This window comes from Adiantum capillus-veneris, chromosome 29, assembly GCF_014529385.1.
Source record: "Adiantum capillus-veneris isolate H3 chromosome 29, ASM1452938v2, whole genome shotgun sequence".
Classification (NCBI taxonomy): domain Eukaryota; kingdom Viridiplantae; phylum Streptophyta; class Polypodiopsida; order Polypodiales; family Pteridaceae; genus Adiantum; species Adiantum capillus-veneris.
Window position 1 is genome coordinate 103,740,470 of NC_140959.1, and position 6,233 is coordinate 103,746,702.

At 40.6% G+C, this 6,233-nt stretch overlaps 1 pseudogene; it reads left to right on the forward strand.

Moving 5' to 3' along the window:
* Positions 1 to 771: 771 nt before the first annotated feature.
* Positions 772 to 5,433, forward strand: LOC147419688 (uncharacterized; annotated as a pseudogene).
* The last annotated feature ends 800 nt before the right edge of the window (positions 5,434 to 6,233 follow it).

The following is a 6,233-nucleotide window of genomic DNA, read 5'->3' on the forward strand; positions in this document are numbered from 1 at the left end:
GGTGGATAAGCTGATTGTGGTTGATCCGATGGAGACAAGGGATGAAAAATTAGGGAAAACTTAGCCTCTAGAAACAAAAATTAGAGGACCCTGTTCTTGACGAGCTGATCAAATTAAGGTATACAGGAGTTAAATCTAAATTTGAAGGCAATTAAGCTTGATGGGGTAGGCACCAAGGCTTGCACTTCAGAGCCCAGGCAACGACCTCCACGCAAGGTATGGGACGACCACTGCATGTGATGTTATAGTAAAGATCATGAATGCAAAGACTGTGAAGATTTTGATGAAGCTTACAAGAAAAATGTGGTCTTTTGGAAAGACAAGAAGATCCATCTCAAAGCAATAGGTGAGCCGCTCCGCTTGAATTTTGGGAGGGGTGGTATGAAGAAGTTAGCGGAGGAGATACATCATCATGTTGCTTTGGTAAAAGCAACTACATATGGGCTGTATGTATACAATAATGCATATGATGAAGGTGAAAGAACTAAAGGTGATTTGTGACCCTATGATTTGAAGACTGCATAAGTAGGCAAGGTGACTCATGGAAAATTATGTCAGATTGGGAATTGCATTAGGGAAACTACAAGATGGGCAGATATGATAGATTCACTTTTAGTATATGCATTTATTGCCAGGTCTCAATTTAATGAAGCCATAGTAGAAGAGAAGCGCAAAAGAGATGAAGATATTGTAGGAACATTAAAAAGAGAAACAAGATCTAGTAGTAAGCAAGATGAAGGGCTTGTTCCCTAATCTAGTCCAAAAGTGGTAATGGAAGAGGCATCAAAAGATAAAAAGCAGGATAAGCCCAAGGGACCTTCCTATAAGCTGAAATCAGACATTGAGTTGGCTACAGATCTAAAGAAGGTTTTTGAAGAGCATATTTTCAATAGCAAAGTGGAGCTCATGCTAGGTGACATCTTGGGAATTTCCAAGTGAGAGTTTCATGAGGAGATTATTATCAAGAGGAAATGTCAAATACCAAGTGAGCAATAAACTGATGCGGTTAAAAGCCAAATGATCCATCATATTGAGTCAAGTTTGGATGCTTATGAAGAGGCATTTGAAGATGAAAAGTGAAAGGTTGTGGTGGTTTCAAATCCAATCATATTTGAGGTAAGGCATGTTCATTTTAATGATGATGGAGATGAGGAAGTTGTCCCAAGGAGTCACTCTTCTAGGAATCATTGGGCCAGAGCAACGACATAAACCATTGTGAATCTTGGGGACACTAAAGAGCTAGCTTTAGCACTTGTGGATCATGGGTCAGAAATCAATCTCATGGCAAAGAATTTTCACTTGAAAGGAAAATGGCCTATTGATGTTGATCATGGTTGGTGGATTTGAGTTGCCAATATGCTTCCAGGGGGTGTTTATGGTGCATGTGCAAATGTTAAGGTATCTACTAGGAATTTCTGTGGTGAAAAAAACTTTTTTATACTGGAGCATTTGTCCTATCCACTCATACTGGGACAACCCTACATTACGACTGTGCACATGGAACAAAGGTGTTAGATGATGGCTCAGTCTATGCAAGGATCTGAAGAAGGCATAATAAAAGGCCTGTGTAGTTTTTGATTGTGTGTGAACATGCCAAAAACAAAGATAGCCTACGTGATCATCCATTGCCAAAGATACCAAAGAGTTCAAAGAACAGAGGTTTTCACAGGATTTTCTTGGGGTGCCACTATAAAGCAGGACTATGCTGGTACGGAGGTTGGGAAGCTCTCGCAAAGAGAGAGTTTATCTTTGGGGCTTTTGGGACTAAAATCTAAGGGTTTGGTGTCATACAAGAATTTTAATGAGCTACTTAAATGGGAAAAGCAATATGTGTCAGGTATTCAAAGTGAATTGCAAGTATGTGATGTGCTTGAACCAAATGATGTGATTTAGGGATCTTTGAAGAGGTCTCTTATGTGGATACGATGTCAAAGCTCGAAGAGATGATGCAATACAGGCTACAAAGTGGAATTGACATTGTAAAAGAGCATTATAAATATGTTGCAAAGAAGGTGAGAATGGTGGCTACACCTCTCTCAAAAGGAAGTGATGGAGTAATGGAGAAAGCTTCTTGACAACCTATACTGAGAGATCCAAAACACATTGGCCATAAGTTTACTGAAGAGACATTGAAGCAGCTGAAAATTGGAGAGGAGGATTTCCTTATTGAAGAGGAGATCAAATGCTTTTGAGAGATGCTTGGGAATCATGGAAAGCCTTTGATTTTAATCCAAGTGAGATTGGATGTGCAGATCCAAATGTTTTTTCTCCTATGGTCATATTTACTGTCCCTCATATGCCATGGAGTTTTATGCCCTATTTCGGTACCCAAAGCTCACTTGCCAAAGCTCATTGATTTGTTAAATGAGAAGATAAGGATGGTAATTTTGGAACCATCATGCACACCATACTCTAATTGGTGGTTTAAAGCCCAAAGGATTCACTTTGTTTTTCTGTACGGTACCACGTGAGTGTACAATAGGGGGGTTTTTTGATTTTGTACATAATCGTATACAATAGGGGTATCCCCTCATTATACTGATACCATACAAATCACGGGGGTGGGGGGGGGGGGGAGAGAGAGAGAGAGAGAGAGAGAGAGAGAGAGAGAGAGAGAGAGAGAGAGAGAGAGAAGAAGAAGAAGAAGAAGAAGAAGAAGAAGAAGAAGAAGAGTATTTTAACGTCGTAGGAAACTATCCCTAGAGATCTTAAAGATCTATTCGACGAGGAGAGCTGAACTCAAGACCTTTTATTCAAGAGAAAAATGGTGTGAGAGAGTGGGAGAGATGCTTGCAGGTAGGGCTTTGGGTTTTTTCACCTTCAAAGATAAAATCTAGTGGTAAATTTGAAAATTGTGGGACTACAGTAAACCTAGGTTTTTTTACGAGCATTGTCTGCTCTTCATTGAATTTGGGCATCAGCGGGACGAGGTGATTCTCTCCCCCGTGAGTCGTAGACCCTTCACAAACGAGGTGCTAGGCCTCTCCCGCCCCCTGGCTGAGCTCTCTACAAGCTCCCACACGTGATTGGTGTCTGCGTGCGGTACTGCTGCGCCCTATCAGTGGCAATAGCACCCTGCAAAGCGGCATCTCTCCCCTTCCTCAGAGCCTCCGACGGGCCTCCGACCTGAAGTGAAGATATTAACAAATTTTTCCACATTCAGCATGTCTGCGATTTTTTGAAAAATTATTAATTGGTCGAGCAAGTCAAAATGGAAAAGTTGACAAGGGAGGTTGTTACTTACTTTATCATCGAACTATGCATTCTGCATGACTGAAGTTGCATTATCATTGAGCCAAAAGAAAGAAGGAAAGTACAGTAATGAGATTTGATTAGGTTCAATCTGCATTTTTATGTAGTACATTCCTCTTCAAAGATATCTTTTTCATGTCCTTTCGGGGCCTCCTTTCCATCTCTTAAATCTTAAACTCATGCAAGTCTACGTTCAGTGTCAGGAAGAGTAAGAGTTCTTGTGCGACTTAGGCCCAGGAACTCTGAGGAGCTAAAAAATGATGCTGATTTTGCTGATTATGTGGAGTTGATGCCAGAGGTCTTCTTCTCATTCCCTACCTTGTTGCTTCATGGGAAACTTTACCGGCATTAGCTCAAGACTGGTTCTATATTGTGCCAATGCCTTGTCTTAATTGATCTGTCTTTTGCACTTGTCACAGCTGAAGCGAATGAAGATGAGGAATAATAATTGGGACTGTGAGACTTTCCAGTTTGATGAGATTCTGAATGAAACTCCTTCTCAGAACCGAGTCTATGAAGTAGTGGAAAAGCCTGTGGTTGAGGTCCTTCATTGCCCCCTTCCATTTTTTACCCATTTTATTCAATAGATAGTGTTATGGACAGGTAAATAGAGTCTTTGGGTGCTTGTTCTTCGTGTCTAAAGATATTTGCTTAGATGTTGGTTTGGCTTGTGATAGTGGCCTATTTTGCAAGATATTTTGTATGTTATGTTTAAAACTCTATCTGATTGTATAGACCTGGCATCCCTCTTCTTTTTGCTTGCAGAGTGTGCTAGAGGGATATAATGGCACTATCATGGCATATGGTCAAACAGGAATAGGTAAAACTTTCACCCTTGGCAAGCTTGGGGAGGAAGATGCTGCCGACCGTGGAATCATGGTTCGAGCCATGGAGGATATTCTTGCAGATACGTCTTCTAAGCAAGGTTCACTAACAGTCTCATATCTGTAGGTGACTACTTTTGACCTCAGTTTACTGTGTACATGTACATGCTTTGTAATGTCCTTAAACCAAAGCTACCTTAAATAGGCCTTAAATACATTAGTCTTCTTGAATGTTTGTGTTCCTAGAGAAATGCCTTTCACCTGTTAGTTTTGCAATGATGTACTGTGGTGTGTACTTGTGCTTCATTTTGAACTTGTTAGGGTGTATAAAATTAATCAATTAGCTTCAAAATTCAGATGGCTGAACTTGAAAAGTTTTTAGGATGGTTTTCTTACTCTGAAAAGGAGGTGCATCTCCGAAACAGCCTAATAGTGGTTTATAGTATACACCTTTTAATGAATCTTTGAGTTGCAAATACTGCTGTTTTGGGCCAATGATTCGCCCCACCCTTGACTGCATGCAGCTCCTATATCTGGCTGAACATACAACTGTCCAGCTCAAGATGAAGTTTCTGTTGTTATGCAACCAAAGACAAATAACAAACTACTGGTGGAGGTGTTAAAACATTCAGTCTAAAATATTAAGAGGCTCTAAGGCAAGTGAAGGTCATGTCATCTATCATACAATTTAACATAGACTCTGGTGTTATATTGTCTACATAATTGCATTTAGTTATACAGACCTTTGGGAATGATGCATGTCACCTGTGCTGGTTTGATGTCTGAAGATATGCCAGAGAATTTGCATTTAATTCTTTGTATGTCTTTTACCTAGAGGCATTGCCTCATGAGACTCAAGCTTCGAAATGCTGCACTGTAGGGTGTTGGTGGGGGTTCCCTTGCCTAGATTTTACTTCTCTTTGGGGCCACCACTAGTTCCTTTGCCCGCCTGCACATATTCGAGGTCACAACAAGCTTTTCGAGAATCCGTAGTGACATAACTACTGATATGTGCATTAGTGAGCTGGGCGGAAATGCAAGGCCTCATAGCGTCACCATCACCAAATTCGGTGCAGTTAGTGATGGAGTTACCATTAATACTCATACGTTTACAAATGCCATCTTTTACCTCAACTCTTTTGAGGATAAGGGGGGTGCACAACTCTTTGTTCTTGCGGGATGATGGCTGACGAAAAGCTTCAAGCTGATTAGTCATCTTACACTGTTTCTGGACAAGGACACTGTCATGCTAGGCTCTCAGGTATGCTCTCTCTGCCCTATCCCCTACCTTGTTTTCTCATGTACGATACTCGCTGCATTTTCTTGGTTTCTCAGGCACTCCATAGCCCTTAGATGAGACAATCACTACACTTTTCCTTATGGCAACCATATGGGGGATGCATACGGTTATCAGACTTTGGAGTATAGTATGATTTAGATCCTCAAGACTTTCTATATGTCGGATACCGTACTTGAGGTTGACTATGCTGTAAGGTCAGTGTAATGTGTCCAACTTCTTGAGGCCAACCGGTGCTAAAAAAGGACTTAAAGAGTCTAAAAGATTCTGTACAATCTGAGTTGACCTCTTGTTTAGCTTAATATGGATTGTACCTGATCGAGAACAAAAGAACATGCTTCTTGTGACCTTGAAGTATTATTTGCAGCTTGAACACTCCCTTGAGAAACTTGCGCTCCTCTTTGGCTATTGTTGAGTCTAAATTTCAATTTGTCGTAGACAGAAAGCATGGTAAATATGTTTGATCATATCTTACACATATTGTACACCAAATAATGTTTGAGTATGAAAGTGTGGTAAATTTACCATATGAGTATGAAAAAAACTATGCACAGGCTAATATTGCTAACATCCCTATCCATTGCTGCATGCCGTGTATGGGGTTTTTATCGAGTTAGAGATGTGGACCATGTTCCAGATGTGTCCCTCTAGTATTTATGGTGTTTTTCTCTAGGCCAACATTTAGTATGAGGAGTTTCTTGAGGAAATTCTGGCTCAAGGAGTCAAAATGTGGGGTTTCAATGCAGAGATTGGTTGGAATTCTACCCTAGAACATACATTGGCTGGCAAAGGGAGCCACCATGAGACCATAAGCAACAACAAAAAGCTGTAATGAAAGTTGTAATGAAAGCCATGCATGC